We start from the raw sequence: 24,451 nt of genomic DNA, 5'->3' as shown, positions 1-24,451 counted from the left end.
AGATACCTGCTTTCCTGGAGATCAACTGAATTTGTCACTAGGTTTTCACACTGTGAGGATTTTCCTGGGCTTCCTGGGTCTACTTGTGGCTGGGCAAGAGGAAGCTTGAGTGGTGGGAGGCAGGAGGACTTCCGGACGCTTGACTGGTCCTTGGACCTGCATGGAATGATGCATGATGTGGTTCCATCCCCCACAACAAATCAGCACCTTTCTCTGATGTGGAGAATGATTTGTTTGCTTTTCTTATGTATAAAAATTGTAGGCCATAGAATTTTAATGCTGAAAAACTCCTTAAAGCTCAACCCCATTCATTTTACTGATTAGGAAAGTGAGTTACAAGGGGTCATGTAACTTGACAAGGCCACAAAACTAGCGAGGGGCAAATTGCCCTGATTTTCCAGGCGCTAACCACACCTTTAATTATGGTTTGTTAGTCTGCCCCAGTCTGGTGACAGTCCCTTTTGTCAACTTAAATGCCTTGGTGTTTCAGAAAAAGGGTTGGCTTGAACCAGGGCCACAGGCATACTTTGCCTTTCATAATACTGGATACAACAAAGATCTAATTAGCTAATTAATCTACACTGCATTCCCTCGATACAAGGTCATACAACTTTCATCTTTAAGATGGACAAACTAAGGTAGTTTGCATTTTCCTTCATTTAATATTTAAAACCTCTTTATAAGAGGAAGTGGCCCCAAAGAATTCTATTTGCACTTATATTAATATCATTTAATTAAAAACATTTTTCAGCATTATAACAAATAGAACTACCTTAGCTATAATATATGCTCTTTTAGCAGTGAAATTTTGCCTCTTTACATAGTTAACAAATGTGAGCATCATAAGATTGTAATAAATTATTTAGAGGGTATTTACTTTTAATTATTATTTTCTCAATAAATTCTAAAATTCAATTCCAAAGAAACTAAGATGACTTAGTTACATACAAATGTTTCACACTGGACTCATTTTGGCTTTCTGGAAGTGACTATGTTACTTTACTAAAAATTTCTTTTGCTTTTCATAAGGGAGAAAGAACTGTGTCATTTAATCGCTCACTCTGTCCTGACTAGCATGTTAACTTCTTCATAATTATACTTTACCATAGTTCCTCCTCCTGAATAGAAAATATCAAATCTTCACTGTAATTATTACTCCTATCTGACATAAAACAGTGATTAAAGTAACTCATGTCTGGAGCCAATTTGATATATGACAATAAAAATTTCTTGTCAAATTCCAATGTGATCTGGGTGATTTAGGTATATAAATCATCTATTATTGATTTTTCCTACTTTGATAATTCAGCACTACTTGTCTTGGGGTTTTCCTTAGCTTGAAGGGGGAAAAAAATGCCATTTTGTTCTTACTGTCACCAAACATTTTTAAGTGACCATTCTGTACAAGTCATATAAGATTCTATAGTATTATAATCCAGGTAAGCAATCTACTTCTAATAGCTTTGAATTGTGGATGGGCACACACATTTTTGTTGGTTCAATGGCTTACAATTTAACCTGATCCCAAGACTTTGTCTATTCCCTTTCTCTTATATTTCTCTCTTCCATTATTCTACTATTTGATTCTTGTGGGATTGATAGGAATTAGCACAGAAAATGGAACTCAAGTGTCTGCTTTGAGGCCCCTTTCTTCCTTCATGGAGTTCATAGCAGAGAAAAAGGTAGCTCCAGGATTCCTTTTCTTTGTGACCTCAATAAGGGGCCACTATTATTTTTCCATTTCATAGATGGAGATATGAAGACAGAATCAGCTTGGGGACATGCTTCAGGTTGCACAGTGAATCAAGGCTGCAGTCAAGAGGAACAAAACATAGGAATGAAAGTTGATTAAATAAATAACCTCATTGCCTCATACACAGCTTTAGCTGAAAATGCTAATAAAACTCAAGGAGGGTTTAAGCAAAGTTGTGCATGACAGAGCATTAGTAGGAATTTAAGGACATTTAGGAGTTGCTTCCAAGCTTGTGAAGCCATGATTATGGAGGAAGTTGCAATTCCTTCCTACAAAATGTCTCTTGGTACTGTTTTCAGACAGTTGGTCTAAGCCAGCATGGCAATTCTTATTTTGTTATGTTTCCCAAAACCCCTTTTGGTGTTTTATCTACTGGAGCGTTCATTTGAGACAAACAGCTTATGTACTCTTTCTGGCCAAGCAGAAACTAGAATGAATGAGAACATTGCCTAAGAAAATCTGTCCTCCTGATTTCCCACATGAAACCGGCTGGAGAGTCACTGTTCCCGTGACAGGGCCTTCTGCAGGCTCCCCCAATACTTGTCAACTGCCTGGCCTGTCATGGGGATGGTGGCAGCTGTTGCTTCCACTTCTTCAAAATAAAAACTGAGAATAAGTATATTTAAAAAGTGTGTCCCTCCTAGTTCATCTTCCCAGCTGTTTTCCTTGTGGAATGAGATTAGTGGTGTAAGTGAGATATTTTCTGAACTTCACTGAAATCCAGACTTGCCTAGTCAGTGGCTTCACCTATTTATTTTTATTTACCTATATTTTTATTTATACATTTTTCTTATTTTTTTGAACATTTACTATATGCTAAGGACTATGCAAAAAGCTTTATATTATTTCTTAGTCAATTCAGGTTGCTATAACAAGATACCATAGACTGGGTGGCTTAAATAGAAGTTTATTTTTCATGGTTCTGGAAGCTGGGAGGTTCAAGATCAGGGTGTCAGCAGAGTCTGCGTCTGGTGAGGATCCTCTTCCTGTATCCTCACATGACAGAGAGAGTGAGTTCTAGTCTCTTTCTCTTCTTATAAGTGTCCTCATAACTTTAAAAGGTAATATCATCATTGGGGTTCCACTGTCATGACCTCATCTAAACTTAATTACCTCCCAAAGGCCCCAAATCCTAATGTCACCAAACTGGGAATTAGGATTTCAACATTTGGATTCTTTTGAGACACAAACATGCAGTCCATAACACATGTACTATTTTATCTCAAACAGCCCTACAAAGTGGGTGTTATTACCCACAGATGACAATACTAGATTTAAGCGACTTGCAGAGGTCACTCAGCTGGGTGGTATACTCAGGTCTGGCTGACTCCAGGTTCTATGTTCCTAGTCAGGATGCTCCATGCCCCCAGCAGGGGACTTTACTTAATAGTCTATAGTCTTGCAGAGTTGAACCTCTTCAGTGGTCTTTGCAGATGCACCTTGAAAATGAGTTCTTAAAGGGCCATTGGCACTTACAGTTTTTGTATACTTCCTAGAGACTGGTGGTAATGATGTAGGCTTTCTGTTGTAACAAAAGAATACGGTCTCACACATATGGTGGCAATACTAAAAGTGCAAGAGAAAGTGTTCATTTTCTGTATGCCTCTTCACATCAGAGATATGAATAATAAGATATAAAATAGGAACCTTAAATAATAATGAGTTTTTTGGAAAGAATATTTTTTTCTCTTAGGATGTCTCCAATTCTGGGCCTCAGGCTCACATTTAAGGAAATTTCACAATGATGGGTATCAGTTGATGCTTTCGGTTATAATTATGTAACTGAAAACAACTCTGACTCTAAAGCAAATAAGGGCAGTGGTGGTTGGGAGGTCATGTTTGGAAAATGAACAAGAACGAGAGAGTCAAGAAACAAGAGAATCTGGTCATGCCTCTGTGTGGTCAAACTGCTGCTGTGAGTACATTTAACCAACCCTTTGTCTTTGCTTCATTTGCTCAAAATTCAAGTGAGTGAAAGCATCTGACAGGCTGAGCCTTGATTGTGTGCCAGCACTGCCTACTAAGGAATGGGGAGAGAAAGGATCTCTGTAGCTTCCTCTGTGGGAGCCTGTGGGAACCCTCTAAGCCTATGCTCAAGGAGATAGATATTCCTTAAAGCCAGGAAAGGGGTAGGTTGGATGCTAGACTGCCATTAAAAAATCCCCACAAAAAACATTAAGAAGTCAAAGAAGACAAATGACTACAATGGAAAAAAAAAATCCGATGGCCAGTCCAGTGTATTTTTTCAGTACTGTTTTTTAAAAATATCAATTAGTATTCCTAACAGTGTTCTGAATCTATAGGCCTCCCTTTTGTTCTTTCTTAAATACACACTTTTTAGGTTAGCAATTGCCTTAATATTGCCAACATTTTATACTGAGCCTATACAGTCACTGCTAACGCGTATAGTGAGAATTGGATTCAGAAGATTGATGTCCTCTTCAGGCTGCAGACCATCTGATTACTGGATCTCCTCTGGGCAATGAAGCTGCCTCCTTTTTCTCCTCTCTCGACCGTCAAGCTTGCACCACAGTAATAATATTTAATAAGAACAGCAGTAAAACTATGTCATTGCTTCTCTGATGGTCAGAGTGAACGCAGCTCCAAATAAAACAGGAGTGATTGTCATACAGATAATACAGTTGTTTTAGTTCTTTCACCTTGAGAAAGGATGAGGTAGCCTGAATGTTGATTGATGCTTGTCTCTCACAGCCTACTGGAATAATACATTGGGTGTTTGGGTGAAATTGTGAGGTGCACTTGATCATGTATTAAACATTCGTGAGCTATTTGATGCTGCACATTCTGAGTGGATCTTGAAAAACAACCCTGAACTAGTAAGTTCAGGATAAAGGAAATAAAGCCTTTGTATTTTTTCCTGTTCTACCTGAATCAGGTGACTCTTTCTGAGGCTATCTAACCACTTTGCCACATTTATCTGCCTTTTTCACATGTCATCCCAGAATAAATAATGTAGAATATATTATACAGGGGAACCTCATTTAAAAGAAACTTCTATGTACAGAAATCTGGATTTATGAAACAGAAAAATTGTGGTGAGGTTATTTACATTAGCAAATAACTTTCTTTTTGGTTTTACAAAAGGATTTACATTAGGATTCTTTAAATATCAAAATCCCATACTAGATTAAGATTGTGACTGAAACCCTCTCTCAGAAATATGTCTATTAGGAAAACAAGCCATGTTTTATGTCATCGAATTTTATAACTGAAGAACTGAGAATAATACAGGAAAAAAGCCATAGAAACTTTTTGTAGCTCTAGAGAGAATCCAGGATACCTGATTTTCATTTCCTTACTCTTCTAGAAAGAGAATAGCTTCCATGGAAATAAAAACTGGGACCTTTTTTTTTCCAAAAGGCTGGAAGATTCCTGCATTAAGTCATGACATTATCATAAGGTCATTCTACTATTAATGGTGACATTTTCAAACTATGTTGTGAATAACTCATTGATGGTTTGCATTTTCTGGTTTGGAAAAAAGAATTTTAGAAAGTATGATTTCTAAAAATAAAATACATGCCAAGGAAATACTGTGTTAAGATACCATAGTTTGTTATTCAGGGAAAGGCATTTCACTGTAATCTTTCTGAACCTTAGTTCCCTTACCAACAAGATAAAAATTTTAAAAATTGAGATATATCTGACATATAACATTATATTAGTTTTGGGTGCACTACATAATGATTTGATATTTGTATATATTGTGAAGTGATCACCACAATAAATCTACTTAACATCCAAAATGAAGGTTTTGAACTAGATAATCTGAGGTTTTTTATAGCCTCCAAATTTGCTACTTAGTTCTTTATAAGAGTAACATAAATCCTGATTCCAAGATTCTATACCTTTTCCTTTGCTTAATTCATATTCTATGTTAAATCACTGATCTATTCTACACTTTATCTTCTAATCTTATAAACATACTTAGTTGGTGTTTTTAAAGTCTGTGTCCAGATTTACAGCTCATTAGAGGTCTGAAGAACTGCAAAAGAATGTTAGGTGTACCCAGATACTGTTTTTCTATTTTAATGAGGAAAAAAATCTTAGATTCTTACACAGCAAAGGTGCAAAAAAAAAAAAAAAAAAAAAAAAATTTAAGGGAGGAAATCTGAAAGAGCCAAAGGGCAGAAATTCCCCTCTGGTAAGGATCTTACAGCTGTGGTGGTTCATCATTATCATGAATAAGCCCTGTGTCTGGTGTGTTAAAGTAAGATCACCTGGTTATGTGGGACAATGAAACATGGACATGGAAGCAACAGCCCTCAGAGAATTGCTGCTTGTCAAAGCCAATTGATGGTCAGTTCTGAATCCTGAAGATCAATTTCAGTCAAGCAATGATCAACACAGGATTTTCCACACAGCCTTGAGCAATGACTCCTGATGCTAACCACCTAGACTTTGGCCGAACTTCACAGGTTAAGGGCACAGTCCTCCACAAGACCGCAGCCACCACTCAGTCTCAGGGCTTCCCAAGCCATGCTGATTTCTGACCAATTGGCTACAAATTTGGGATACTTGGCTAGAATGACTCAGAACTCAGGAAGTGGCACACTTACAATTAAAATCATAACGTGGCAAACGAAGAGACTCAAAAGCATGAGGTGTCCTTTCCTGGTAGACTTAAGATGCATCAATCTCAGTTCCTCGATGTGTAACATAAAGATACTGTCTCTGTAGTTTCTATTGGGGCTTCATTAAATATGCATGAAAGACACTTCTATTACTCTGGAAATTCCAAGGATTTAGAGGCTGCCTTCCAGGAACTCAGAACAAAGGCCATCCAAATTTTTGTCGTTAGAACACCTTGCTTTTGTCTGTCATGCAGTCTTTGTAAAGAGTACAAGTTGCTAATTCTATCTCGGACAGGGGCTTGAGGAATGGGTGAGGTCATTAATTGGGTTAGACACCAAGTACCAGACTGGCTCACAGCACTAGGCTGTTTGCCGTTGCTGCGACCTCAGAGTTCAGCAGAAGTCGATTCAGAGCCCCAGGAAGCCCGCTCACAGACCCTGCCTCCTGACCTGCAGGGCTAAACATCTAGGACTGCACTTGCGCAGTTCATTGCCCCACGGCGCCTCAGGGGGTCCCGCCCCTGCTCTTCCGGTGGGCCAGAGCACAATGCCCAAACCTAAACGAGTCCCTGTGGTGAACCCTGGCAGCACTGACTTCGACAGAGGTGCGAGGTGCGCGGCCGAGTGGGGAGGTGTCCGTCAGGACTGGGATTTACCTGAAAAGTGGCTTGAACCAGAACCCACGCCAATTCATCTAGAGGAAGTGGCCTCTGGCAACTGGGTGTTTCTCATCCCAGGACGCACAGATAGCCCCGCACAACTCCTGAGATCTCGCGAGATCGACCTGCCTCTGGGGAGAGTAGGCGGTAGTGTCCTGGGACTGCTTGCTCTCGACCTCCTAGACTACCCCGACGGTAATGGTATCGTAACCCAACCAATTTCTGCCTCAGTATCTGGACTCGGCCTTCTGCCCGTTTCCGCACCTAGTTTTAGCCACGAGGTGAACGCCCCAAAGGCTTCAGCCATGTCCTGCTTCCCTTCCTGGGACACCTCGCATTTTACCCACCTAGACGAGGCTTGGGAGCATCCCCCATGGTGTTTGCAAGGGAACATTTCCCTAATCAAGGGGCTTGGGCGAAGAGCCAGCTGCTCTACTGCAGAGTCCTGGCACTGGGCTGAGTCAGAGCAATGTTCTGAGGCTGTGCTTTGTGGAAAGGCCCCAGGGGCAACTTCTGGGCCCCTGGCTGCTGCCAGGCCCTGCCAGGAGGGATAACGGGCCCCTAGGGTGATGGAGTGGTGTGTTTTGGTTGCTGCGGCCTGGTACCCTGGCAGATTTCAGATTGGCACCACAGGAGCCCGTGCTCAGATTCTCTGTTAAACTGCTTGGCTTTATCCTGGTTCCACCAGTTGCTGGCTGATGATCCTGGGCAAGTTGATTAACTTTTCGAAGCTTCAATTTCTTTGTCAGTAAGGTGATAGTTTACCATGATGAACTGTTAATGCCTATAAGGTGTTGAGCACAGTACCGAGCTCCGATAAACTCAGGGTTTGTCATTTTTGGACTTTTGAATTACCATTGGGTATTACTAAATGTTTACTTGTTAAAGGTGGTATATTTTAAATATCTCCTTTAGGTGGTATAGTTTAAATTTCTCCAGGTCAGTGGTTTTATCCGTTTAGAAGTTGATGCCTTTGTTAAAAGAAAATCTTTCACAAAATCCTAATCTATAAAGCAGATAAATTCTATGCAGAGCTGGGCTCTTCTAGTTGAAGAGAGTCTTGCTCATCTAGCCACCCTCTTATTTCCAGGATATTGAGCTATGTTGATGAAGTCGTTTGAAAACTGGTGTAGACTACTTCTAGTCTCCCTCCCTGCCAGTGTCCTCCCAGCCAGCTTCTGTAATAGGGTGAACAGAAGCACTTCTGTACAGTGTCAAAGTCAGGCTCTAATTTTCTTATTTCAGTTTCTCCATAAGCAAAATGGAGAGAATAATGCTGGCTTTGTTGTGACAGTGAATTTTATGTCGTCTGTAAACTATTTTGAGTCTTTATAGATCAGTTTTAAGGACAAAGGTCCTTGCTATCTCTAATTTCTAGTTCACTTAAAAAATCTGGTGTTCTGAACATACTACTTAAAAATGGGTCAAACCCTTATTCTGTGTAATCTTAAGATAAGGTGGCAGCAATGACTTAATCATCAGGGAAAAAATGTGCTCTACTTAATTGAGAAGAGAGAGTTTTGATTTAGAGTTATTCAGAGAGTGTACAGAAACAGCAGAGAGAAGGATATGTGTGGCAGCTTCTATACAAAGCTGTTTATGGACCTGGGTTATAACTGGGTCATTCTGGTCCTTCTTGTAATTTAATGTCCTTTGCTGAAGCCTGGGACAGATCCTTACTAGGGTTCCCTGTCCCAGTATGACTAGTTTCATAGCCAGGCCTAATGTAATCATTCTGCACTGCAGTAATGGGAGGTGAGAAGGCATGGCTGTTAACAGCATGGGCTCTGCTGTTAGTCTGGAGTTTGGTCCTGTTTCCATCACATTACCAGAGAAAAGTCTGTAATTTATTTGAGCATTGCAAGAATGGAAGTAATAACACCAATTTCAAAGGTTTGCTGTAAAGATTACATGAGATAATATGTAGAAAGCACAATTCCTGATACATGGTAAATGATAGCTATTTTAAACATCAGTATTTTTTATTACTTTTAAGCCTTTTTTTTGTTGAGGTATAAGTGACATAATGTTAGTTTTACATATACAATGTAATAACTGTATATATTACAAAATGATCACCAAAGTAAGTACAGTTAACATCCATTGTCATGCATAGTTACAAATTTTTTTTTCTTACAATGAGAATTTTCAGGATCCACTATCCATATTTCATTTCAGATCCATATTTCAAATATGCAGTTTAGTATTATTAACTATAGTCACCATGCTGTATATTACTATTCCCATGGCCACTCATTTTATAACTGGAAATTTGTACTTTTTAACCCTCTCCCACTTATTCCCCTCACCCCACTCCAGGCAATCATAATCTATTCTCTGTATTCATGAACTCGGTTCCACATATAAGTGAGATCATCCCTTTTTCTGTTTGACTTATTTTGCTTAGCATAATACCCTCCAAGTCTATCCATGTTGTCTCAAATGGCAAGATTTCATTCTTTTTAATGGCTGAATAGTATTCCATGTGTATGTGTATTATATATATATGTGTATGTGTATTATATATATATATATATATATATATATATATATATATATAAAATATAGTATATATACCACACACACACACACACACACACCATATTCTTCATTTATTCATCCGTAGATAGACATTTAGATTGTTTCCATGTCTTGGCTATGGTAAATAATGCTGCAGTGGATGTGGGGGATCTTTATGAGTTTGTGTTTTCGTTTTCTTTGGATAAATACTGAGAAGTGGAATTGCTGGATCATGTGGTAGTTCTATTTGTAATTTTTTGAGGAACCTTCATACTGCTTTCCATAGTGGCTGCATAAATTTACATTCCTACCAACAGTGCACAAAGGTTCCCTTTTCTCCTCATCCTTACCAACACTTGTTATTTCTTGTCTTTTTGATAATAGGCATTCTGACTGGTAGGAAGTGATATCTCATTATGGTTTTGATTTGCATCTCCCCCATGATTAGTGATATTGAGCATCTTTTCATGTGCGTGCTATCTGTATGACTTTGGAAAATATCTATTCAGATGCTCTGGCCATTTTTTAAAATCAGATTTTTTTTTTGATATTGAGTTGTATGAATTCTTTATATATTTTGGGTACTAACCCATTATTAGATATATGATATGTGAATATTTTCTCTCATTTGGTAGGTTGCCTTTTCATTTTGTTGATGGTTTTCTTTGCTGTGCAGAAGCTTTTTAGTTTGATGTAGTCCTACCAGTTTATTTTTGTGTTTGTTGCCATTACTTTTGCTATCAGATCCAAAAAAATCATCACTAAGACTGATTTCAAGGGGCTTACTGTCTATGTTTTCTTGTAGGAGTTTTATCGTTTCAAGTCTTACATTCCAGTCTTTAAGCCACTTTGAGTTGATTTTTGTGTATAGTGTGAAATAGTGGTCCAGTTGTATTCTATTGCATGTGGCTGTCCAGTTTTCCCAATACCATTTGATGAAGACATTGTCCTTTCCCATTATATATTCTTGGCTCCTTTATTGTAAATTAATTGGCCATATATGTGTGAGTTTATTTTTGGGCTGTTTTCTGTTCCATTGATCTGTGTGTCTGTTTTTATGCCAACACCATCCTGTTACGATTACTATAGCTTTGGAATATAGTTTGAAATCAAGAAATGTGATACTGATTATTATTAATTTTAACTTTGTTATTATAGGTTGTAAATATCTGCCCATCTATATCTTTGACCCTGATCTAAAATTCTAAGTCCTAAAATCATCAACAAGCTAAAACTTGGGAGGTAATGCCTTTTTGCAATTGGAAAGTGAGGAGACATTTTGACTTACTCAAAGGTATTCTAGGAGTCCTTATTATTTAAGTCTTCATTATCTGGGCTCTTGTACTTATGAGCTTTCATGTGGGTAACAGAGCTCCTTATGCTCCTCCCAAAATGAAATGACCACTTACAGTATTAATCCCCCATTTCAATATCTTTGGGAAGGATTAGCTTTTATCTCTGCTCATCTTATCAACATTTTAAAAAACTGGTCTCTTGCTGATTGCCTCATGTTGTTAACTTCAGACAATACAATACAATAAAATGACAAGGAAAACTAGTTGCAGAGTAAAATTGCAAATCATATAAAGGATTTGGGATTTCTTGAAGGTGACTAAATTAATATTGGAGAACTGCTGAATCAGTCATTAATTCAACAAATATTTATTGGGCACCTTCCCTGTAGCAGTACCAGGTAGGTATTGGAGACTAGGCCTGAATAAGACAGATGAAAATCCTAGCCCTCATGGACCTGACACCAAATTTACACAGAACCAATGACAAATGGATCTGGCAGAGTTGAATCAGTCAAAAATCAGAAGAGAAAATCAACAAAGAAGATGACATGATAGACACTTTTGGTAATTTTAAAACATGTCCACAAATTCTTTGATACTTCTCCCATAAAAGGTAGATCTTTATGCCTCTTCTCTTGAAATAGAGTGGCTTTAGAGATTTACTTCAAAGGAATAGAACATGGCAGAACAGTGATACTGTGTGACTTTCCAGCTTAGGTTGTAAAAAGTGATGTGGCTTCAGCCTTCTCTCTCAGGGGCCCTGAGGTGCCATGTGTAAAATGCAGTCACCTGAAGCCACTATGTTGGATAGACCATGTGTTGAGACCAGGGAGAGAGAGAGAGAAAGAAGCCTGAGGAGTCTGTGCTGTTTTGGCTTCCAGCTGAGTCTTCCCAGCCCAGGTGCCAAACATATGAATGGCAGGCTGGCAGATGATCCTAGCCCCCAGTCTTTGCTCCAGCAGATGACAAGTGGAGCAGTGACAAGCTGTCCCCATTGTGCCCTGCTCAGATTGCTTATTAAGGAGTCCACCATTTAAGTTTCGTTACTGAGCTGCTTCTGCACTAATGTAGTAGCTAGGTAGAGAAGAGAGCATTTTCACAGAATATGGTATTTAGCAGAGGGAGAATGTATTAAGGTAGGTGTTGTTATTTTAAGCCACTAAATTTTGGGAGTAATCTGTTACATAGCTGTAATAACTAGAAGAATGCCTCAAAAGAAACTGATATGAATATCAAAGGAAAATAGAGACCCATGAGAAAACTGAAGGAACCTTTGCATATTTTTTGCAAAAATAACCACCCTCTTTACGATCATTCTGTAGAAGTCAAATGGGAATTTATCAGTCTTAAATTGGGTTGTCATTTAGTTCTTTTGGGGGGAACATAAATGAAAAAACTCCTCCACATCATGATTTAATATTTAAAGATATTTACAACCTACATTCTGTTAAATGTAAGATATAATACACATATTCTCTTAATACATACTTTCATTTTTCTAAATAAAGTCCTTTCAGGCCCTCCCTGCCCACTATGACTTATTTCTCAAATTTGTTCTCTACATTAAGTAGAGTCATGTTAAAGCAGTCTTTTCTCACCTTTTTTTCTCAGGACATCCTACAGCAGTAACAACAAAGGGAGTGGGACTAATGAGGCATTCGATTTATTATGATTGTAACACAGTGGTTTTCCTTCAGTGTTCTCTCAGAAAGTATGGAGCATTTTCTTATATCAACCTGAGACATAAACCGTGAATCAGTTAAAAGGAGGAAGAGGACATGTAGAGGCATTGTTGTATGTAGTTGTCCTAGAGATGTGATGGTCTTATCAGAGGGTGCTATAAACCTAAACCAATCCTTTCTGAAGGTTCCTGAAACAAAGGGTCTCTGATTGGACTGTCCTTCAATTGGTTACAAAGGCCTTGCCTTACATCAGACTGTAACAACATAATTCACGGTTCATTAGGAAAAGCTTTCACCTTGAAAACCAAGATGCGTGAGTATCTCCAAGAGGGTGCCACACAGAGAATAAGGGGTTAACCATTTAAGTTTTGGTACTGAGCTGCTTAGAGTTTTTGTTTTGCAGTTGGGATCTCTTAGGATGAGCCTGGCATTTTTGTATTGATTGCCTTCTGAACTAATGTAGTTGGGTAGGAGAGAGAATTTTTGCAGAATGTAGAATTTAGCAAAGGGAGAATGTATTATACTGGCTGTGTTTCCTTGCCTCTGGGCATGGTTTGCTCCTTGAAGGTTAGAGCCAAGGGGATTCTTTATCTTCCAACATTTTCATTTAGGGCAATCAAACACCACAATTTGCAGTCTTCAGCTTTAGGGAATCTCAGACTTCAATAAAGAGGATGGTATTTTATTATCTCCTCAGGTTGTTTTCAGAACTTTGAAAAAAATCACACAAACACTTCTACTGACTGGATGACTATAACAGGGCAGAACAAACCACTCGAGTCTAGTTTCACTTAGGAAAGCAATTTTCATTGTTCAAGACACTTGTAGTAAGGGTACTACTACAAGTAAGATTTTGGATTTCTTAGAAACCTCTTAAGTAGCCAGCACTTCCATTTTATTGAGTGCACAGAGAGGGGAAGTGGCAAGTCAAAGAATTGTTCATAGTATACAAATGGAGGGCTCCAGAACTTTGTTTTTCAAGCTGGTATTGGCCAGGACAAACCTGATCTACCCACTATGAAATTTTTTTCCCTTCAAAAATAAATCTACCTCTGAAATCTTGGGTGAATGTAGGGAGATCTACTGTTGTGCCTAAATGTGGAGTCAAAGGTGTTGGTCCTAGCCGCAGCTCTCTGAATGCTACATGACTGTACTTGAGCCATTCAACCTGTTGAGTCTTAGTTTCCACATCTCTAAAGTAGGGGCAAGTAATAACTTCTTTGCTGCTAGGATCAGAAGTTTCCATGAGGTAGCTTGTGTAGTGGCCACAGACAGTACCTGGCATATAGGAGATGCTCCATGAGTATTAATTAGCAGCCTACATACTCCTTTGAGACTCACCTTTCTTATCTTTATCATCACTTCAGGAGGCTGTGAGGATCAGATGTGTGTGAAAGGGAAACTGATGCAAGAGACAAATATAAGGCATGTAACTGTTCACTTCTATCTAGAAAGTAGGAAGGGTGTCAGTAAAGACCATGGAAAGAGTGCCCTAAATGAGCAGTCTTTGAGATGATCTATACAATAGCCACGAGCTAGATCTCTGGAAGAGTCGTCATCAGGCTATTAGGACTTGGGCTTAAGGGCTTATGTTCTCACCACAAACGTGGGTCTTACTTTTTACCCTTAGAGTAGAAGGGAACAGTACTGTCATTCTACAGAAGTAGGCTTATCATTCTTGGGCCTGTAGCAGGTTGGTAGTCTTCATGTGAACACTGGGCAGAATTTGGGCTCTTGTGCCCAATTTACCTGGTGCAGTCCAGCCTCATTCAGTGAGCCCCAAGATGGCCAATGCATCTTTGCCCAGAGGCTGATAAGAGCAGTGAGGGTGAGATGCAGAGCAGGGAATGCTTCAGGAGACTCAGGTGGGAAAATGCCAAGTCATAAACCAGGTGCAACTGAAATGCTTCTTCATGTGACAATATGGCTTGGCTTGCTTGCTTGCTTTCTTTCTTTCTTTCTTTCTTTCTTTCTTTCTTTCAAGTTTATTTATTTTGAGAGAGAGAAAGAGAGAGCATGCACATGCATGAGCAGGGGAGGGGCAGAGAGAAAGGGAGAGAGAGAGACAATCCCAAGCAAGCCCTGCACTGTCAGTACTCATGAACTGTGAGATCATGACCTGAGCCGAAACCAAGAGTCTGACGCTTAACTGACTGAGCCACCCAGGTGCCCCTGACATTTTAGCTTTTCTAGACAGTACCCTACTCCTACCTGTTACATGCTTAAGTGATTGGTTGATGTGGGTTGAGTACTGTGTGGTAGTGGAGGGACAGCTAAAGAGGAGGAAGTTCAAGGTCAAACAGTAGGGGGAAGAAAGAATTTAAGTTATTAAAGTTAGATTTGTGCCCAGTCTTGGAGGCAATTACTTATTACATCTAAGAAATAGACAGTGAAACCTTGTCTTAGCTTTGGGTCCTCTGTCTGACTCCTCTCTCTGTCTCTTTGTCTTTGATTCTGTCTCAGTCTATGTTTCTCCCTCCCTGTCTCATTGCCTGTGTCCCATCTCTCTGCTGCCTTTCTCTTTCTCTTTTGTCTCTCATTCTCTCTCTTTTCTTTCTCTCTTTTTTGGGAAGGAAGCTTTCTTTCTTGCTCCTTTTGATTAGACCCAGAAGATAAGTGAATAACAGCAATCCACCTCCATTGCCTAAATAAGAGTCATTGGATCCCAACACTATCTCATCATGCTGGCAGAGAATACAACAGGATATTCATAGTGCTCTCATTTACAGTGGCCTTAGGCAGTCTTCACAGAAACTAGTCCAGGAAAAATGCAGGGCAGGATTATTATCTTCATGTTTTAAATAGGTAGAGAACTTGGAAACTTGCCCAAGGTCACCTGGGCTGTGGGCCCAAGGCAGAGTTGGTCCTGGAGCATAGACTTCCACCAGAAGGACCTCACCCTTCACCACAGGGATGGATTCTGTTCAGGACCAAGATGTTCCAAGCTAGGTCTATCTGGTCTGATCTGAAATGTAAGAGTTGAATCTGCGTTTAGGGTCAGTACTGATGGTGCTGTGTATTGTACCTTTCAGCCATTTTTATTTAGTTGTAAAGTTAACAGTAAAGAACACAAAGGGGAAAAGAAGGCTGGGGTGGGGGAAGAGGTAAAATCACAAAATGGAAAAATGGAACTTGCAACTTGAGGGGATGTATGGAAAGGTCTGTTTAATTTCATGCAAGCTGGAATCAAATTTCCTGGTTTCAAATCCCAGCTCAGATCACTAACTGTGTGATCTTGGGCAAGTTACTTAGTCCTTCTGAGCTTCCAGTTCCTCATTTGTAAAATAAGGATAGTTATGTCATTTACATAATAGGGTCACTTGTAAATATAAAATGAGACAGATATCAAAATATTTCCTACAGTGGCATAAGCACTCAATGAAGGATGATGAAAACAAGCCCCCATTTTTTTGGTTTTGTTTGAACATAGCTGGGACTGGGGCTACCCCTATAGGCTGCTTCCTGAGTCACTATATTTATTGAGTGCTTATATCAGCTAGGCACAATTCCAAGTTCTGCATAAACAAAAGTAAACTAAACCTATTTTCTGGTCACAGAGAAATTATTGCTTATTGGGTGAGATACGCCATCACGTTCCTGGACAGTTTCAGGACAGGGTGACTGATGTGTGTTGAGATGAGGTAAACACAGGGTAGAATAGGAATCCAGAATGAGGCATCTAGTTGAGGTTCCCTAAATCTGGACTCTGGTGCTGCTCCTTTGATTTGCAAACCCCAGGCATACTCTGGACAAGATTTCCATCTCAGCGGGTTTAGCAGAAAGGAATCACTGATGAAAATGGGAAGGTCTCAAAAGTATGGGTCACCCTGTGGGTCAAAAGCCTTGCCTGTGGGACAGACACTGCCACTGGAGTATACGGGCTTTCCTGGAATTTAGAACATTAATAAAAATGGAGAGTAATCCTTTCGAGCCATTTTGTTTGATCTTTTGTGACTGCCTCTCCACAGTACTCACTGCAGATGGAGATGTTTTAGCAGCGGGGAGAGCAGGCAGTGCTTACACCTTTGAAGGGCTTCCCATCAGCACGGTTAGCAGTGGCAGGCATATTCACATTTTGTGAGTGGCTACAAAACGTATTTTCAACAGGCAAGCATCTCTCAGCTTTATCTCCTTATGGGTCTTTTCACACAATAGCATTTATAGAAAAAAACAGCAGGGTCTAGAAAAAATAAAATAAAATCACGGCCTGCTCTCCAAAGACAGAGAGGATACTGGAGTGGAACTGCAGTTCTAGTTAGTCGTGGGCGACCTCAACAGTTATGATGGCTGCTACCCATCCAGTAGGAAGCAGAAGGTTTTGCTATTTGGGATGGCAATGACAGGTGTTTGGGATACAGAATGCCCTCTCTCTGCATCTTGTCATAGTCTGCAATATAGCACAGTGCTTCCATTCATATGCTGTCTCTTTCTTGGGAACAACAAGATTTTCCCCCAGATTAGACCACCAGTTTTAAAAGGAATTGTTGTCATTGAGACATAATGATGATTTGAATACCCTTGTGTGATAAGAGGAGGCTTTGGAAGGAAATTCCTTGCTGTTGCTGATTTCTTTTTCACCGTTATTGATCGTCATGTTGTTCAACATGGCCTCAAAGTATCATTCTTAGGCAGGAAAGCAGGGTGGTTAAAAACACAGACTCTAAATGCTCTCAACTACTTAATGTGTGACTCTGTGCCAGGCATATTACCTCTCTGGGTTTCCTCATCTGTAAAATGGGCATAATGTACTCCTTGCTCTAAAGGGATATTGTAAGGATAAGTTAATTATTGAAAACGGTTCCTGGCCCACATTGAGTTCTATGTAAGGATTTGCTATTATTATTACTATGAATACACAACCAAATTTTTCATGCTAGGTATCTCTTGTGGTGAAACTAGACAGATTTCATGCAGCAGCCAGCATGTTAGTACCAGCTCTGGAGTCAGTCAGATGGCTCTGAGCCCTGGTTTAGTAGTTACTAGGTGTGTGACCTTGGCCAAATTACTAACCTCTCTGTGCTTCAGTTTTCTTATATATAAAATGGTAACTCCCTCAGAGCATTGGCCTGAGGATTAAATGAGATAATAGATGAAAGGTAAGTCACTTAAGGTCTCAGTACCTCAGTTCTCTCAAATGTGAAGTAAGAATTATCATGGAACCTGCCTTGTGGGGCTGTTGGAAGGATTAAATGAGGATTAGACATGGGTAAAGTGCTTAAAACAGTGCCAGGAATGTAGTAAGCACATGATACACTTGAGCCATTATTTTTATTAAATGACTTCTTCCCTCCATTACGTCATAATATCACTACTACCATTTATTTAATGTGCATTGTATTTAAGACTCTAATATAGTGACCCACATATTCTGACTTGTCTCACTGTGTATTTCCTTGGCAACTGGCAGGTTCATCCACCCTCCCATTTTGGCCTGTTTATCCACTCTGACTTTTTATTGACTCAATTACTGCTTCCCTGAGTACCATTCACACACACCAAGTTAATGGCATGTTATTTGCTGAGTGAGGCTTTTTCCCCATCTTGCTTTAGTCTGTGAACAGTCTCTTGAGCTCCCTTCTCACATAAAGAGCTCAGGTGTAATGTTATTAAAGTTCCCAATGGACTCCTGGTGTACCTTGGTTTTGTGACTACAACTGCTTTTAAGCAATTTTAGAATGTTATTAGCCTGAGGCCTTTGCTCAGGTAGGAAGAGTTAGCATTAATTAATTAATGCTCCCAATCTTGGGCTATTTGGAATCTTTCTCTGTTTTACCTTCCATGGTAGTTGTCAGAACATATAAACTCTGACTTGTATAATTAATTCCTCAACCTCCTCAAATCCTTTCTGGAAGCAGCAGAATATAAAAAGTGAATAATAATAGCTTAAATCTTCCCTGCATCATTCATTTATTCATTCACTATTTGAAGCGTTTTTTGAGCTTCTACAGAACTGTGTTTATTCCCTGCCCCTGCCTGGCACCCCCACCCCACCATCAATACTGCAAGGAACTTGATTCTACTGCTTTGTCAGTTTTTTCAGCCAGAAAAATGTTCTGCCATGTGCCTTTTGTTCTTTTTCTGAGGCGGCTACAAAGTTATAATTTACTGGCATGTAGAGAAAAGTGGATTTTTTTCACTGCAGCTCTATTTCTCCCCTCCTTTGGGATTCTTGGGAAAACCTGATTAAAATGTCAGCCAGAAGAATGGCTGGTGATTCTTTAAAAGGACTGATTAAACCAGGATGACCCACAGTACTAACAGGAGAAGGAAACCCTGTGGGGATCTGAGCATATAACTTTTTAGTTATTTGGGTATAGCAAAAAAAGTCAGAAAGAAACAAGAAGCTTTGATAGGAAGGGTGATGATATTAAAATTATTATTATTAACAATGCTAATAATAAATGCCACTTGATAATTTCTGGCCTAGGCCCCATCCTAAACCTTTGTCTATATTATTTCCAGTGTCTGTACCCTTGGAGGTGGGTAGGATTGCCCCATTCTCTATTTGAATGTAAGTAATGTGCCATGCAGTCATATAGCCAGGGCCTGTATGGTCATACTTACATGAGTATAAAGGGTTTTAATGGGAGGAGACTGTCACTTCCAGGATGGCACTATACCACACTGGAAGACTTCATTCCTTCTGCCTGGGATTTAAGCACCAACTCTTTCCGTGTTTTTCTGGGACCTGGCCCTTTTGCCCTGATCTCGTACCTGCTTTCAAAATTTTTTTGCTAGCTGTTTTCTGTTTTAAATTCTCACATTGGAGAAAAGCTGATCATAAATATATGCATAGAATGGTTCTCTGTAGAAAGGGAAGAATTTGTTGGCTTAGTTGCAGTATTTTAATTTTGTGTTTTCTGAGAATTGGGTTCTATGTGTTGAATAATCCTAAGGAGGAACATAACGTGGGACCAAAACCTATGGCTTGTTTATAGGTTAATTAGATGATGGAAATTAAGGGGTGCACTTGTGATAAGCACAGGGTATGATGTATGGAACTGTTGAATTACTGTATTGTATTATGCAGTAGAATTATACCTGAAACTAATAGAACACTCTATGTATTGTAACTAACTGGAATTAAAATAAAAACTTAAAAAAACAAAATTCCATGGCTTGTTTGATCTCTCCTGAGTTTATTTGTGGCTCCCGTTGCCCTATATGGCCACATAGTGGTAGACCAATAGGGACAGGGTGATTGACTTTGGCCAGGCCTATCTAGAGACTGACCTCCTCTATCTTTTCTGTTTTGTTCTCATACCAATCAAGACCTATTCCAGGTTAAAGCACATGGAATCTGGTCTCCTCCAGTGCTAAATATGCTATTGTTTCTGTGGCACGAAGCACCATATTATGTTACCTTTAAATTTATTTTATAATGATACTCTTGTCCATCCAGTGAATTGTGAATTCTATGTGGGTACAAACAGATCACTCTTTACTGTGCCCGCCTTTCCTCATTCTCCCTGCCCCCTCAGTCTTCACCTCTTACTGATCACAATGCTAGGCATATAGAAGTCACTCAGAATCTACCCTTGAGTCACTATTAAAGCATTTTTAAGGTGTTAATTTTGATAATAAAACATATGTTCTATACAATGAACTTATCCATTATCAGGAGGGAGTGGGTTGGGGAACATAAAAGAGAAAATGTCAGGAAGAGGAACAGTGACCCTGTAGATCACTGTTCAGCTCAGTGTTGGGGAACACCCTTTAAAAATCCTCTGAGAATAGAAAACATACAGAAATCTGTCGCATTTCTCTGCACTATTAATGAAGCAGCAGAAAAACAAATCAAGCAATCAACCCCATTTACAATTGCACCAAATATAAGATACTTAGGAATCAACCTAGCCAAAGAGGTAAAAGATCTGTACTCTGAAAACTATAAAACACTGATGAAAGAACTTGAAGACAACACAAAGAAATGGAAAAGCATTCCATGCTCATGGATTAGAAGAACAAATGTCTTTAACACATTGTTAAAATGTGTATATTACCTAAAGCAATATACACATTTAATGCAATCCCTTTCAAAATACCAACAGCATTTTTTCACAGAGCTAGAACAAACAATCCTAAAATGTGCATGGAATCACAAAAGACTCCGAACAGCCAAAGCAATCTTGAAAAAGAAAGCGAAGCTGGAGGCATCACAATTCCAGACTTCAAGATATATTACAAAGTTGTAGTGAATAAGACAGTATGGTACTGCGCAAAAATGACCAGTAGATCATTAGAACTGAATAGATCAGTAGAACTGAATAGAAAACCCAGAAATGAACCAATAATTATATGGTCAGTTAATCTTTGACAAAGCAGGAGAGAAGATCCAATGGAAAAAAAGACAGTGACTTCCACAAACGGTGTTGGGAAAACTTGGCAGCAACATGCAAAAGAATGAAACTGGACCAGTTTCTTACACTGTACACAAAAATAAATTAAAAATGGATGAAATATCTACATGTGAGATAAGGAACCATAAAAATCCAGAGCAGAACACAGGCAGTGACCTCTTTGACATTGGCCCATAGCAGCTTCTTACTAGATATATCTCTGAAGCCAAGGGAAACAAAAGCAAAAGTGAATTCCTGGGACTTTATCAAGATCAAAAGATTCTGCACATCAAAGGAAACAACCAACAAAACTAAACGGCTACCTTCAGAATGGGAAAAGATATTTGCAAATGACATATCTGATAAAGGGTTAGTATCCAAAATATGTAGAGAACTTATAAAAGTCAATACCCAAAAAACAAATATTCCAGTTAAAAATGGGCAGAAGACATGAATAGACATTTTTCCAAAGAAGACATACAGATAGGCCACAGACACATTAAAAGATGCTCAACATCACTAATCATCAGGGAAATACAAATCCAGACTACAATGAGATACCACCTCACACCTTTCAGAAGGGCTAAAGTTAGTAACATAGGAAATAATAGGTGTTGGTGAGGATGTGGAGAAAGGGGAACCTTCTTACACTTTTGGTGGGAATGCAAACTGGTGCAGCTACTCTGGAAAACAGTATGGAGTTTTTGCAAAAAGTTAAAAATGGAACTACCCTACAACCCAGCAATTGCACTACTAGGTATTTACCCGAAGGATACAAAAATACTTACTTGAAGGGATACATGTACCCCAGTGTTTATAGCAGCATTATCAACAATTTCCAAATTATGGAAAGAGTCCAAATGTCCATCGACTGATGAATGGATAAAGAAGAGGTGGTATATAAAAATGGAATATTACTCGTGATCAAAAAGAATGACATCTCATTTGCAACGACATGGATGGAGCAAGAGACTATCATGCTAAGTGAAATAACTCAGTCAGAGGAAGACAAAAACATGATTTCACTCGTGGAATTTAAGACCAAGAACAGATGAACATAGTGGGGAACAAAAAGAGAGGAAAACCAAGAAACAAACTCTTAACTATAGAGAACAAACTGATGGTTAGCAGAAGGGAGGTGAATGGGGGATGGGCTAAATGGGTGATGGGGATTAAGGAGGGTGCTTGTTGTGATGAGTACCGGGTATTAGGTTTAAGTGTTGAATCACTAAATTCTACACTCTACACCTGTAACTAGTATTTCACTGTATGTTAGCTAACTGGAATTTAAATAAAAAATTGAAAAAAAATTGTCTGAGATATCCCTGCATTGGCAGGGAATGTGATGAACAAATGGTAATCATTGGTTTCTGTTCTTAGTTGTGGTATACTTGTGGGCTCCTTTCCAGAAATAGACTAAATATTTGCAACAGTGAGAAGAGTGTGCATTGCCTGAAAAACCCCAAGCTCAAGACTCCTTCTTTGTTTAGGAAGAATAGATTTCTATAAAAGTGGAGGGATAAGCCTGCCCCTTTCTTTCTTGAATAAAATAATATGTTGTAAGTGGATATCCTCATAAGTCCCCAATCTCTGTGTTGAGGAAAGTTGTAAACAGGGATGGAACACCTTCTTGGCTCCGAAGAGGTTCCAGGTTGGTTCTAGAATTTTCATGTCCAGGAGCAGAGGACCACTCTTGTTGCTATGATCTAGTTACTTGTAAGATCCCTGGACTGTTCACATAACTGAAGAATCCCTTCTAGCAGAGGGAAGAGATAATGCCGAAATAACTGGGTCTTACTTTAGCCCACATTTAATCGAGTCTGAAGCAGGGTCTCTGCCTCTTGGGTACTGCAATTTTCTCATCACTAAAAAAAAAAATATAATCAAAGTATTTTTTTCCCTGGAGGGTGGTGGCATAACTCATTTGCGTGGACCCTAGAATATTCATTTTCTTCTTTTTTGGTGCTTCCACATATGCTTTCAACCTTCTTATCATATATAAATCAAGAGACTCTATAGAAGAAATCTCAACTATCAGTCATTCTGTTCCTCTTTTTAATCCTTCCATGTTTTTGTTTTAAAATCTATCCCAAAGGGAAGAATTGAACTAATTTTAAACAGACTTTTTAATGCAAAAATATACACAAGGGAGCAAAGGGCAAGAATTTAAATTACGTGCGATGATGAATTTTTTCCAGATAATACAGTTATTTGATAACACTAGCTTGTCCTGAAATTTCTCATTTGCAATTAGATGTATGCTGCTTTTTTGTATTCAGGAGAAAATGTTACCAAATAGACTCATGGGGTTTAAAAGATTAAAAATGAAACAAAACAAAACAAACTCAAACTGCTGGTACTCAGTTCAATAGATATAGGAGACTGGGAATATGATTCTGGTTTCTTAAGCATTTGCTGACCTCCTGAGGTCCAGTTTTAGGAGTCTGAGCAATTTATTTTAGCATTTTTGTGGTGTTTCACAGAGCTATGGTATGTCAGGGTTGGCAGGAGCTTGGATTAATATCTAGTCCAAATACCCAGTGCTTGAATCTTTCCTTCAATATCTTTACAAAAAGTCAATGGGGAGTTCATTTTCTTATAAGATATTTCATTTCGTTAACGGACGATTCTATAGGAATTTTTTTTTATGTTGAACAAAAATCAATTAAAATATATTTATTGAGTGTGTACCATGTTCCATATACTGTTTAAATTCTGAAGATACAGCAATGAACAAAACAGGCAGAAATCCCTATGCTCTTGAGCTTGCTTTCTACAGGAGGGAGATTGTGAATAAGGCAAGTAAAATGAAGAGCATGACAGGAGATAATTAAGAAAGGAAGAAAGAGAGTGTCAGGAGTGGGAACTTGCAATTTTAACTAGACTTGGAAGGAAAGCCTTCACTGACAAGTGACTTTCAAGTGGAGTCCTGAATGAGACATATGAATGTCTGGAGGATGAACATTTTAGGTAATGGAAACAGTAAATGCAAAGGCCCTTGGCAGGCATGTACATAGTGTGTTCGTGGAGCACTAGTGAGGCCAGTGTGGTTGGAAAGGGGGATACCAAGGAGAGAGCAGTGGGATATGAGATTAGAAAGTGAATGGGAGTGAAATCATGAGGACCATTGTAAGGACACTGGATTTTTCTCTGTAAAAGGTGGGGAGTCACTGGAGGGTATTCAGGTAGGGAGTAATGGGATCTGATCTGTGTTTTAAAAGATTTGCTCTGCAAATAAACTATACAGAGAAAAATGTGGACTTAAGGAGAGTCATTAGAGGCTGTTACTATACTTCAGACCAGAGATGCTAGTATATTGGATGAGAAGAGGTGTCCAAAGTGGTTGGGTTCTGTATATATTTTGCTCTTGGTGCTTTTCAAATTTCACTTGCTGATCCTAGCATTATCATCTGGGGCTTATTTATCACATGTATTTCTCCTTCATTTATTTGGAATAAAAAATAGGATAAATCTTCCCTTTGATTCCCCTCCTCACTCTTTGTAGGCAGCAACCCTAATACATGTGATGTGTATCTTTCTATTTGTATGAATTCTTATAAAACAGGCATTATTCTTTTATCATAGATTTTTAATTTAAGTAGATGGCA

At 39.0% G+C, this 24,451-nt stretch overlaps 1 long non-coding RNA gene across 2 annotated transcripts in view; it reads left to right on the top strand.

Annotated features, from left to right (window-relative positions):
* Positions 1-7,125: 7,125 nt before the first annotated feature.
* Positions 7,126-24,451, top strand: part of LOC122217148 — a 32,094-nt gene continuing 14,768 nt past the window's right edge. The window contains exon 1 of one of the 2 annotated variants that reach the window (XR_006201315.1): positions 7,126-7,202. This is a non-coding gene — a long non-coding RNA (uncharacterized LOC122217148). Of the gene's footprint in view, positions 7,209-24,451 lie in introns of both variants that reach the window. The other variant, XR_006201316.1, reaches the window with a different exon arrangement.

This window comes from Panthera leo, chromosome B1, assembly GCF_018350215.1.
Source record: "Panthera leo isolate Ple1 chromosome B1, P.leo_Ple1_pat1.1, whole genome shotgun sequence".
Taxonomy (NCBI): domain Eukaryota; kingdom Metazoa; phylum Chordata; class Mammalia; order Carnivora; family Felidae; genus Panthera; species Panthera leo.
This window is presented reverse-complemented; position numbering and strand designations above follow the sequence as displayed.